A 14,304-nucleotide genomic window follows, 5' to 3' on the forward strand; every position below is an offset into this window, starting at 1 on the left:
CTAAGAAAAACTCAAGGGAAAAACAATGATTTTCCCAGCTTCAGTCACATTAATCTTTAGATCAACAGCAGTTGAACTGAAAATTGAATGACATGATTGTGCCAACATAAAACTGTAGGTTTTCTTTCCTTTTCAATTTTTTAGAATAGTTTGAGAATGATAGGTTATTAACGCTTCCTTTAATGTTTGGTAGAATTCACCTGTGAAGCTGTCTGGTTCTGGATTAGTTTGATGAGAGTGTTGTTTTTAAATTACTGATTCAATTTCACTATTAGTAATTAGTCTGTTCAGATTTTTTATTTCTTTCTGATTCAATCTTGGAAGACTGCATGTTTCTAGGAATTTATCCATTTCTTCTAGACAGAATATATATGGGTCTTGTTTTTTTAATCCATTCAGCCATCCTATGTCTTTTGATTGGAGCATTTAGTCCATTTACATTTAAAGTAATTATTGATGCATATCTATTTATTGCAATTTTCTTTATGGTTCTCTTTAGTTGTTTTTGTAGTTCCTCTGTACTTCTTTCTTCTCTTGTTTTCTTCCCTTGTGATTTGATGACTGTAATATTATGTTTGGATTCCTTTCTCTCTATTTTCTATGTACCTAATGTAGGTTTTTAGTTTGTGGTTACCATGAAGTTTATATATAATTATCTATGTATATAGCTGTTTATTTTTTAAGTTGATGATTTCTTAAGTTCAAAAGCATTCTAAAAATCCTACATTTTTATTCCCCCTCAAGTTTTATGTTTTTCATGTCATATTTTACAGTTTTTATTTGGTGTATCCTTTAAGTACTTATTGTAGATATAGATGATTTTACTATTTTTCTCTTTGAAACCACCCCCCCCCGGAACTACCCCTGGGGATTGAGATGCTGGCAAGTGTGTGATCCTGTTCTACCTTGCAGACATTTATGTTGACTGAAGAAGTCAATCAGTTATAAAGCCTAATTAGCATGCTACTCTCAGCAGCCCTGAGTGCTGCTGAAGTGTCTTTCATTCATATCAACATCATCATTTTAGTAGACACTACTAAGCTAATAACATAATACCTGGTGAAATGGCTTAAAATAAGGACACAATTCAGGCAGCACAGCTGCAATACACTGGAAAGGTACGTGGATAAAAGGAATATCTTATTTATTGAGGTTCTTCCTAAAAAAAAAAAGGTGTAATTTTTTAAGAGAGAGAGGGAAACAATTTAAAGCACATAAGAAACAGGTCCTCTTCAATGAATTATGACTTTTTGGTGATTTCCTCCAAGTAACTATGAACACAGATTGTAAAATATTAATCAGCTTCAACCTCTATTTATCATGCAGGACAGACAGAAACCTTAGATATAAATGTTATTAGCCATGATTCAAGTCATTTGGAAAAGTATCTTCTAGAGCTGGCATGCACTGGTCAGAGATTAGAACAAACGTGACAGGACAGTAAAAAGTAGAATGGTATCACTGGTTAAGTCACCTGAGACAGGTGGTCTGCAGGCTGCACCTTAATTCCCATGCCATCTCCAATCTGTCAGATAAAATTAATGACTCACTCCAAACAACAAATGATTGTTGTTTGGGGCTATGGGACAAATTCCTTTGCAAGGTCACTACATGTAAACATCATATACCTTATTAATCTCTAAGATAATCAAGAGGGGAATAACAAATTTGAACCTGATATTGCAGTCCTCCCATTGTGGAATTAGGAAAGTAAGAAAATCACCAACTTTTTATATAAAGAACAAGGCATGGTTAAATTGCTACAAGGGATAAATGATTTAAGAAAAGAAATTTGATTCTCAGATATGTGGTTTAAGGATCAGACACAGAAGAAAGCCCCATCTCTAAAATGTTGACATAACAATAGAATGCCCTATAGTATTGAAAATGTATTTCCACAAGAGTCAAGGAATTTAAGGACTACAGCATATGACACCACGTAGATTTTTTTTCAAGAATTTCGTCACCTCAGCACTGTATACAAATACAATGAGAGTGGGGCACCTCAAGTTTGCCAGTTTCAAACTGCCAATTTTTTTCCAGGAACAAATGGACTACAGATTTCCCATCAAGAGAGTTCAATCAAAGGCCAAAAGACCACTTAGCAGAGATTTGGGATATAGATAAAGTTTTTACATCCTTTCCAACTCTCATATTTAAGAATACCAAGTCATCCTATACTTATACATATTATGTGTAGCTCTTGTAATTATTTATTTAATAGCATTCTTCTTGCAAGTACCATGAGGTTAGTAGTGAGTTCTAACTTCTTTATTGTTCTGTGCTCAGACGAGCACAATGTCTAACAGATAAGGTGTTCAATAAAGTATTGTTCAATAACTGACAAGTCTTGTAAAACTAAAAAAGGGTGATTGTTGAAATAAATGTTTTAAAATAAATTTGGCATGACTTCCTCCTAAATTTAAATGGAAGGTATTTTAAAGAAGGTTTACATTGTTGTGACCTCCAAAGTTTCAAGCTAAAATTTATGGAATTTTAAACTGACCTCATGTTTTGTTATTACAGGGCAATAGCTCTTTATAATAATAAATATCTAGTTTTCTATCCCACTCCTAGTAAATATTAGTGTGTATATATAGCTATATAAAATAAGCATAAATAATATAGAGGCAGTTGTATCATTCCAAAACTGTTTATTTCCCTTAACTAGTCATTGAAATTATAAAATTTAATTAAATACTTTCTAAATAAATAAATGTGATCTTCCATATAAATTTAATGTTGCTTCTGTCAAAATTCTTATGGAGGCCTTCGAAATTTTTGATAAATTCAATCATAAAAAATAAAAATGCCACCAAACTAGGTATAAGTAATATTAGAAGAAAAATCAAAATCTAGAAAGATTCTCAACACTGTAAAATGACTATAACTCAATAAAAAATGTACAAAAAATCTAGAAAGATTCTGCCTTAGATTACTTCAAAATTCACATCAATTTCCCATTTTATTTTCATGAAACCAAAAATCAGAACTGTAGAATATAGTATGATTTATGTCAGAAACATGAAAGTCATTTTGCATACTCAAAGGAGAGAGAACTGCTCCATATTAGAAGACTGAAAATGAAGACATGTTTATGGATTTTAACTTAAAATAAAAGGTATAAATTCTGAATATATAATTTTTATTATTCTCTTCTTCCACTGGCATTTTTTTTTTTTGAAGATCACACTGATATCCTTGATTACATAAATCAGAGACTTCCCATTGCCCCAATGTCAAAGGTTGCAAACTCAAGGTCATAGGTGGAATGACTGCTGGCAGATGTTTGTAAAACTGAATGACTTTACAAGGGTCATGTATGCAGCAGTTTGCTATAGTTAGTATCACTCCCCATTTTTTACTCTAGCCTGCCTCATACATATGCATAATCTTTCAGATACTTTCTTTTTTGGTTTGTTTACTTGGAGGGGAGGTAATTAGGCTTATTTATTTATTAATAATGGAGGTACTGGGAATTGAACCCATGACCTTGTGACTGTTAAGCATGCACTGTACCACTGAGCTATATCCTCTGCCTACTTTCTGACACTTTCTGAGGGCATTTGATTTTTGACCCTAGAATTAGACGAACTCCAACAAATAGTAAAATATTTACCCTTTATTCAATTAACCATCATACTTCATAGATATAATTATTTGCCTTCATGGAACTAATATAATGCTCCAATGACAGTAAAAATACCCACTAATGTAACACAGAAATTTCAGAGCAAAATGCATATAAATAGATAACAAAATTTAGAAAGATGAAACAATATCCAGACTTAAGGTCAAATGTTTTATATGTAATGTATTATTTAATGCTCAAAAACAATGAGAAATGTATTATCATCATCATAGCCATTTTGTAGCTGAGAGTACTAATGTTCATTGAGATAAGTATCTTACCCAAGGTTCCCCAGCTAGTAGATGGTTAGAATGGATTTCAACCCATGTACTGACTGCATATCTGTGTTATTAATCACAGTAATTCTACATATGTGTGCGTGCGTATGTGAAGAGAAAGAGACAGAGAGATGTTGCATATATGGAAGAGCAAATTTTCCATTCTTCTAGCGAATGGTTTCTTGAAGAAGGTAGATTTTGACAAAAATAATACCGTCCAGTTACATTATGCTTAATAGATCAGTGACTGAACAAACTTCAATGACTGTAACCTTTGGCTGGTCAGAATCTTCAACATCATTATTAGATGGCCTATCAAATTGTATTATAACACACTAGATTGTATTAGTTATCTTTGTGGCTTTTATCTTTATTGCTTTTCTCATTGATGTGATGGGCAGCACAGGACATAATGCCTAAAAGTGTCACAAATGTAATTTAATATAATGACTTTAAAGAAATAAGTTAGAGAAAGTATGAAAAAGATAGCAAGAGCTTGTTGTATAGCAAGAACTCACTGACATAGCCTATATGCAGAGTGTAAATGACATTTTTGTAACATTTTCTATAAGGAAGCAATCTAACATTTTAAAGTTACTATAATAATATGAAAATTCCCTACTAGCTGAGTAGATTTAATTAGCTAGAAATATAAATTTAGCAGAAAACATATCACATCTCAATTTTAGTAATATGTAGCTTGATTCTTCTCATGGAATAGCATGAGTTATATGTGAGGTAAACAGTACAGAAAGACTAAGAGAATAAATGCTGGCGTCAAACAATTTGTATTTGAATCCTGGTAGCACATTTTTTCCAGCTGTGTGATATTGGAGGTATTATTTAAATTTATTAAGATCTAATTGTTCTATCTCAAATAATGGCACTCAGCATTATGCTGTTAATAAGATCAAATTACATAAAGCAAGAAAAGTACTTACATGGTAAATACCAGTCATCACAGCTATTATGAAAATATAATGATACTCATAGCAATACAATTAAAGAAGCAGGAATGGGAAGACAGTATAATGATTAATTTCTATAAATCAGACTTACCACAAACCTTGTCTTCTCTTTGAATGTGAATTTAAGATTCCTGGTTGGCCTGATGGGATATGCATCTACAGAGTGATTTCCTATTGGATGACAGATTTAATTGTTAGTTTTGGGTGACTGGACTTAGAGTATTAACCACAGAACAATAGGTTCTAAAAATAAATTAATAATTATCATAAATATAATGAGATAATTTTCTAGTTCCAGGTAGATGCTGTAAGCACCTCCATCTTGCCTCTCCGACTGAATGCATCTTTAAATCTTAGACATAACACATGGAGCAGCTATCTGAGGACCTTAGTATTCTCTAATCTGGTTTCAACAAAGCCCCAAATCTGTAAGTGGGCATCAGCAAAAACAGGAAGCTGAGGAGAAGCCTTCAAGTTTGGTGAGAGGATTAGAAAAGGAGTCTCATAACGCTCAGAGAGAGAAATTGAAAGCTCTCACTTTCATTGTTGTCTCTTGCCCCAGCCCATGATGACCTTTGAGGGCTTAAAACTATGCAGGAGGGGAAATACCCTCTCTGATAAGTAGAACAATGGGCCCAAAATGTGAGGAAGGATGTATGGTACAACACAGGGAATATAGTCAATATTTTGTAGTAACTGTAAATGGAGTGTAACCTTTAACAATTGTATTTAAAAACTTAGAATGTAGTGGCCAAAAAAAAGGACCCAATTCAGAGGAAAAAATCTTTTTCACACAATGTAATTCCTTTAGAATGTTAAAAATAACTTCTGCCTGTAAAAATGTTTTTAAAAATGTGTAAAGTATCCTGACTGCTTTTTATGTCTCTCTATTCTTCCACTGTTTGGCTCCAGACATGATCATGTTCAAAGGAAGCAGGGAAAAGAACAGGGTAAATAAATCCCATATTTCAAGCCAGAGGATTCCCAGGGAATCCAAAAGTTCCAATGAGATTTTAAGGAGAGAGAATATTGGTAAATGACCCTTATAAATGAGCTTATGAACTACTGAACTCCTTATGAGCTATGCATATATGATTTTGACCATAAATAGTATACCAAAGACTTTGACAACTGAAGTAAGATATAGATCATTGTATAGATCTGACTGGCCAATGAGTAGCATACACGAGGCAGACACAAAGATCAATAAAAAGCCTTTGAAAACAAAACTGACATTGTAACCACAACCAAAAGAAGATCATTTGGATCTGTGGCATTGGGTTTTTTTCCTGTTAAAACAGAAAAGTAAACATTCCCTGCAGAATTTTAACAGACTCAGTGTCTCATAATATAATAAGCAAAATGTCCAGGATACAACCCCAAATTACTTGGATATGAAGAACCAGGAAAATATTAACTTGCATGGAAAAAGACAAACAACATATACTCATATCAAGTTGACAGAGATGCAGTGCTTATTTGACAAAGACTTTAATGTAGCTATTTTTTTTTAATGTTGCAAAAAATGAGGACAGAAACTCTTGAAATGATTGGAAAGTTAGAAAGACACTACAAAGAAACGGAAGTTATAAAGAAGAATCAAACTGAAACTTTCAAACTGCAACAATAACCAAAATTTTAAAATACTATTTGATTGGCTTGATAGTAAGATGGAGCTAACAGAGCAAACAGTAAGTAAACTTTAAAAGAAATAAGAAGAATGCATAATTTCTGTTTAACAGAGAGAAAACATTTTAAAAAACTTGAACAGAGACTCAGGAACCTATTGGGGAACACCAAAAGATCTAAAATTTGTATCTTAAAAAGGGAGAGAAAAAAGTGGTGTAGAAAATATATTTAAAGAAATAATAGATGAAAATATCATAAATTTAGTGAAACTTCAATACATTCAAGAAGCTATAAAAAAGCAGTGTTAACACAAAGAAAGCCATATTCAATACATAGAATAAAACTGTTGAAAACCAAAGATTAAAAAAAAAAAAACCTTGAAAGTAGCCACAGGAAAATGCTACATTACTTCTGACAGAACAATGATTCAGAAAAATTGAGGATTTCTTATCAGAAACAACAAAAGCCAGAAGGAAGTAGAATGACATTTAAATGCTGATGGAAGAAAACTACCAGTGGAGACATCTACAGTCAACAAAAATATCTTACAGACAGGAAGGTAAAATAGAGACATTTACAAATGAAGAAAAACTTAGAAAATTCAGAGCTAGCAGAGCTTCTTTAAAATAATTACTAAAGGAAGCACTTCAGGCAGAAGGAAATGATACCAGAAGGAAATTTTGAATATTAAGTATAAAAGAAAAGCAGTATATACATCTTTCAATTGCATTAATATATAATATGTAAGACAACAGCAATATATATTGATAAGATTTCTACCTCACACTTGAGGTGGTAAAATACTGATCACTAATAAATTGTAAAAACTTCAGGATGTATTTTTAAAACCGAGAGCAATCAATAAAAAACAATCTATTTAAATCAATACAGTAAAACACAACACATAAAAGATCAAAAAAAAAAAAAGTTTAAATACCTCCCCAAAAAAAGATAAGCAAGGGGAGATAGAGAAACTAAAAATGAAGGAAACTATCAAAAAACAAACACTAAAAATGAAAACTCTAATTCCAAATATCAATAATTACATTATATATAAATGATCTAAACACACTATATATAAAGGACACTGATTTGTCAATAAGGATTTGAAATAAATTGATACAATTCTATGCTATCTGTAAGCAACTCACTTCCAAATATAATGTTATATTTGGATTAAAAGTGATAGGATAAAACAATGGACAGAGCAGAGAGCTACTGTGGGCTCCAGCCTTCAGAAGTCTCAGCTGGCTGACCAGGAAGCAGGGCCTCCAGATCCTGAGCCTCATCCAGTCCTCTGAAATTTTTGACCCAGTTCCTGTTCCTTCCCTGCTGCAATCGCCTGTGAGGTCTTTCCAGTTGGAAAGAAATGCATCAAAATGTCATGGAGTAGAGCTAGAGATGATTTTAATGTTTAAAAATATTTCTTGTATTTGACAGATTTTCTTCTGTGAACTTATATTGTTTTTATGATTAAAAACTTAAATTACCCTTCCAAACTAATTGATAAAGTTCTAGCAAGATGAATAGAGAAAAAAATAGAAATACCCAATATGAAGAATAAGAGAAAGGATATCACTACAGAGCATGTAGACATTAAAATGGCAATTAGGGAATACTATAAACAACTTCTATGCACACGAATTCAACAACTTAGATGAAATGAACCAATTCTTGAAAACGATAAACTACTAAAACTCATCTAAAGTGAAGTAAATAATCTGATTAGTTTTATAACTACTAAAGAAATTTAATCAATAGTTTAAAATATTCTTAAAAAGAAATCTATAGGTCTGGATTGTTTAACTGGTGATTTCTACCAAATATTTAAGGAAGAAATAATACCAATCCTATAAAACATCTTCTTGAAAATAGAGGAGTAGAGAACACTTCCCAACTCATTTTAAAAGCCCAGCATTAATCTGACACTAAAACTGGGCAAAGATAGGATAAGAAGAGACAACTACCTACCAATATTCCTCATGCATAAAGCAGCAAAAAATCAGTGAAATATCCACAAATTAAATTTAGCAATATATAAAAAGAATAGTAAACCAAGTGGAGAATTATCTTTAGAATGCAAGGGCCAGTTCAACATTTGAAAATCAATCAGTATAATCCACCAAATTAATAATATAGAAAAAAATCATATCATTTCATGCAGAAAAAGGATTTGACAAAATTCAAAATCTATTCATGATAAAAACGCTCAGCTAACTCAGAATAGAAAGGAGTTTCCTCAATCTTATTTTTAAAAGTATTTACTTACAAAAAAAAAAAAAAAAACCTACAGCAAATATCTTACTTAAAGCTGAAAAACTGAATTATTTTCCCCTAACATTGGGAACAAGACAAGGATGTCTACTCTCACAACTCCTATTCAACATCTTACTGAAGTCCTAACCAGTGCAATAAGACAAGAAATAGAAATTAAAGAAACAAAAATTAAAGATAAAAGATATACAGATTGGAAAGAAAGAAACAAAACTCTTCCTATGCATTGATAACAAGATTGTCTATATAAAAAATCATAAGAGATCTATTTTTAAAACTCCTAGAACTAATTAGTGAGTTAAGTAACATCACATGATACAAGGAAAACACACATCAATAATATTTCTATATATCATCAATTGGAAATTAGAACAATTATAAACCAAAATTTAAAAATAATAGCATTTATAATATCTCTAAAAATACAAAATTATTAAGTATGAATCTAATAAAACATCTGAATGTTCAAAACTAAAAAACACTGATGAAAAATTAAAGATATCTTAAATAAGTAAAGAGATCTATGGTGATTATTACATATCAAAATGATTTAAATTTTTTAGGGTATTTTATGATAATCTCAAAAAGACATGTATACTGACAGAGAACAAATTATTGGATGCCAGAGATAAGGGGCAGGATCAGGGTATTACTACAAAGAGAGAGCAGGAAGGAAATTTGGGGAGTCCTGGAGCTATTCTGTATCCTGATTATGGTAGTATTTATACAAATTTATAAGCTATTAAAATTCATATAGCTGTACCCCCCAAAAGTTGATTTTACTGCATGTTAATTTAAAAATTAAATAAAATTAAAATACAGTGGAATTAACAGAAGCTACTTGTATTAGTCAGGATATTCTCAGCTTCAGAAAACAGGAAGCTAAACTAATACTTACTTAATCAAAAATGTTTATTTTTCATATCTAAGTAGTCCCAAAATAAGCAGTTTCTTATATGGCTAGCTGCTCAAGAATACTGTCAAGGCCATAGGCACTTTATATGTTCAGGTCATTATCCTTAGCCTGTTGACTTTTTATCCTCATGCTTGTTGCCTCTTGACCAAAATATGGTATTGGAGCTTTAAGCATTAAGATCTTGCTTAAAGCTGGAAGAGGGGATTAAGAAGAAAGTCATATCTGCCCTCATTATCAAGAAATCAAAGCCTTTCCAGAGACCACCCACTTCAGCAGACTTCTCTTTACATTTCATTGGATAAAATGTGAATCATTTACCCACCACTGTACCCTGAGTGTGTATTCAATCACTAGTTAAGAATTTAGGGATAACCTTAATTCAACAAATCAGGACTGATCTGAAGTTGGAGTAGAAGCCAACTGCACTAAAATTAAACAAAAGATATATGAAACTATCTGCTTTTGCTAATTAAGAGTATGAGCTAAAAATTTCTCATTTGTTATTTCCACATGATACAGTAATCTTTTAAAAGACTACTTCATTTTTCTCTAATTAAAACAATCATTTTGAGATTTGCAGATACTAACTAATACATATAAAATAGACAAACAACAAGTTTATATTGTATAGCACAGGGAACCATATTCAATATCTTGTAGTAACTTATGGTGAAAAAGAATATGAAAACAAATATATGTATGTTTCTATATGACTGAAGTATTGTACACCAGAAATTGATAGAACATTATAAACTGATTATACTTCAATAAACATATATATAAAAAACAATCATTTCAAAACTTCATCACAAGTGTTCTAATATATTCAGCCTCTATCATAAAAAAATGCAATTTTGGGTAAGCTTAAATTTATTTCACATCAAAGACTTCAAAAATATATTTTAAAAGTGTGTATGAATAGATATGCAGAAGAACTACTGCTTTGAAAAAAGCAAATTGATACAAATATCTGACAGAAATGTTAACAGCCGAAATGTTTTCATTCTATGTGCACATTTTTTAAAAAATTTTCTTTCAATATAGTTTTCCAACCACCTTAGGAAAGACTATTTTCTTCAAAAATGCCTGAATGCCAATATCATGTGCTTAAAGACTGCGTAATAATAGAGCATGGTCAAGAAACGGGCATCTGAGGAAGGCAGTAAGATGAGAGAATATATGCTCACAAAATTCACATCTTTTTATTCTAAAAGTCTGCAAATTTTTTTTCTGTGCAGCTCTTGCTCTGATTTTCATGTTTCCTGCTCTGTGCAAAATTTCCAACCAGAGAAGAAACATTTGGTACCTTGGGTTGTTTGTCCTTTTATAGCCTTGCTGATCTTTGCGTCTGGCAGTTCCTTACCTTTTGTGGTTTCCCATGGAGTATGCAAAACCCAAAGAGAGGTCTATTTTAGTCCAAGATGGTGTCAAAGAACTATATCAAGTGTTCATGTAAGCGCCTGCCAGTGCATCAGCATTTTAAAAGCTCAGATGGAAATCCAAATGGAATTCAGACTCTTTCTTTAGAACTACTTTTATAAGTGATCTTGCTAACTTAGTGTTACATCTTTTTATAAATGCTAAGTTCTCTCAGCCATGTACAGATAAATCAAATATAAACTGCTAAACTACACGCTATACCAGCTGTAAAAGACAGGCACAGTGTCTAGTCACTTTCCTCTTAGGGAAAAATAAGAAGCAGTTGTTCTGAGCAATTTCTATTGTCTCACTAGTCCTTTTCAGGAGACAACAAGTTTCTTTAAGGATGGCAACCTATAAAGGTAAGGTGGATATAGCTGTGAAATTTCATTCATCATCTGGAAGAAGCCAAAAAATTAAAATCTCATTCTTCCTACTCTCAGCCCAATTTCTGACATTTGGTGGAGGCATTCTATTAAGAGAATGAGGATGATAAATATCATATGATATCACTTAAAAGTGGAATCTAAAAAAAGTAATAAAAATTCTATTTACAAACCCAAAACAGACTCATGGACATAGAAAACAAACTATGCTTACCAAAGAGGAAAGGGCGAGAAGGGATAAATTAGGGGCTGAGGATTAACAGACACACTTTACTATATATAAAATAGATAAACTAAGACCTACTGTATAGCATAGGGAACTATATTCAATTTTTTGTAATAACACATAATGGAAAAGAATCTGAAATCACTTTTCTGTACACCTGAAAGTAACATTATAAATCAACTATTTCAATAATTTTTTTATAAAAAGAGAATGAGGATGATTCTCTGCATGCATGTCCCCAAAAAAAGATTATTGTACTAACAAATGTGTTCAATGAATTGATGGATCCAGGTAATGAACTGCAGAAATTTAACCCAATACCATAGATTAGGTTTTGTTCGCAAAATGTATTTTATAAAGTTATAAAATTTTTCATCTGTTTATGAGATTTCTAAGTCCAATAAGTTAGTTGAATGTGTAATTAACTAAATTCTAAGATAAACTGTAAAATTCCCAGCACTTCCTTTCACTCTTTGAAGATTAATTTAGATACAGCTTCATCAAGAAAATAGCATCTTTCAGATATAAACTCCCACAAATTGATTACTTTTTATTCTTCTTTTTAGTTTTTTTTTTGGGGGGGAGGTAATTAGTTTTATTTACTTTTATTTATTTTTAGAGGAGGTACTAGGGATTGAACCCAGAACCTCCTGCACGGTAAGCATGCGCGCTACCACTTGAGCTATACCCTCCCCCAATTACTTTTTATTCTTACCAGCATCTGTTTTCACGAAATTTTACCTTTAAAACTTCTGCCTCAAAAAGGGTGGGGGTGATTTCATTAATTTGCAAGACAAATAATCCTTCTTACAATACTCAGCCTTCAGAAGGATTTTATTTAATGTTTTATATAACTGATATCCACCTCTCTGCTAAAGCTCTAACTCCCACTACTCAAATGTTGTCCTTTCAAAACATAATAATAATTTGACACTATTACTGCCTTCCTTTTATTTCCTTTACTTTCAAATTCCTGGAATGAATTGTGAACATTCTGTAATCCAGCCATAAAAGAAAATGCTTTTCTCTCTTTGCGTTATTCATCACAAACAATGCTGTCTACTGTTAACCATACGTGCAAGTGTGTGCACACATACAGGCCTCATTCATGTCACTATTCAGTACAGGTCAGCTCTACCTCTAATAGTCATTTAGAGACTTAGGCTCTTTGTATCTTGTGAAACAATCATGGAGGAGAAAGAGAGATTAATGTTTTGTTTTTACAATGACTTTCCTCACTTTATTATGCTAATAATGAGATTTTAAGTGTAGAGATAAGAAACTAGATAAGAGGATACAGGATAAAGAGAAGAGGCACAAGAGACCTATTAGTTATCATAACTAGATATAACAGTCACTTCCTTTGGAAAGCATAATCCAAACCCTCAAATCTACCAGTCCCTGAGTTCAAACTCAGGCTCCACTACTTTTGAGGTGCATGACCTTGGGCAAATTAATTATCATATCTTCAATTCAGTGTCTTTATTTGTAATTTCAGTATAGTAATAACACCTACCTCAAAGGATTATCCTATAAATTAAATGAATTATTATCCATTGGATGCTTAAAATAGCACTGATCACATAGTAAGCCATCTCTAAACATTAGATTTTATTGTTTATTTTTCTGTATTTTCCCCTAGATTATATATTCCTTAAGTACTGGCACCATAAAACCTTTAACAGTACCTGACAAATAGTACTTGCTTAATAAATGCAAGTCAAATGTGTAACATATATATATATATAGTGTATATATCCATTAGCTCATGTAAAATTCATATATATAATATGCATATATGTGATATGCATATATATAACCTCATATAATGCTTGCATGAATCTCATAAGATAAATATCTTTATCTCCATTTTAATAGATGAGGAAAAGGAGGTTAAGAGGGATTGTATAACTTAATAAGAAAAAAACAGACAACCCAATCCAAAAATGGGCAGAAGACCTAAAAAAGCAATTCTCCAATGAAGACATACAAATGGCCAATAGGCATATGAAAAAATGCTCAATATCACTAATTATCAGAGAAATGCAAATCAAAACTACATGAGGTATCACCTCACATCAGTCAGAATGGCCATCATTCAAAAGTTCACAAATGATAAATGCTGGAGAGGGTGTAGAGAAAAGGGAACCCTCCTACACTGTTGGTGGGAATGTAGTTTGGTGCAGCCGTTATGGGAAGCAGTATGGAGATTCCTCAAACCACTAAAAATAGACTTACTAGATGATCCAGCAATCCCACTCCTAGGCATATATCCAGAGGGAACTCTAATTTAAAAATATACATGCACCCCCAATATTCATAGCAGCACTGTCTACAATAGCCAAGACATGGAAACAACCTAAATGTCCACCAACAGATGACTGGATAAAGAAGCTGTGGCATACTTATACAATGGAATACTACTCATCCATAAAAAGAATAAAATAATGCCATTTGCAGCAACAATGGATGGACCTGGAGAATGTCATTCTAAGTGAAGTAAGCCAGAAAGAGAAAGAAAAATACCATATGATATCACTTATATGTGGACTCAAAAAAAAAAAAAAGACAAATGAA

This window comes from Camelus ferus, chromosome 3 (assembly GCF_009834535.1).
Source record: "Camelus ferus isolate YT-003-E chromosome 3, BCGSAC_Cfer_1.0, whole genome shotgun sequence".
NCBI classification, from domain to species: Eukaryota; Metazoa; Chordata; class Mammalia; order Artiodactyla; family Camelidae; genus Camelus; species Camelus ferus.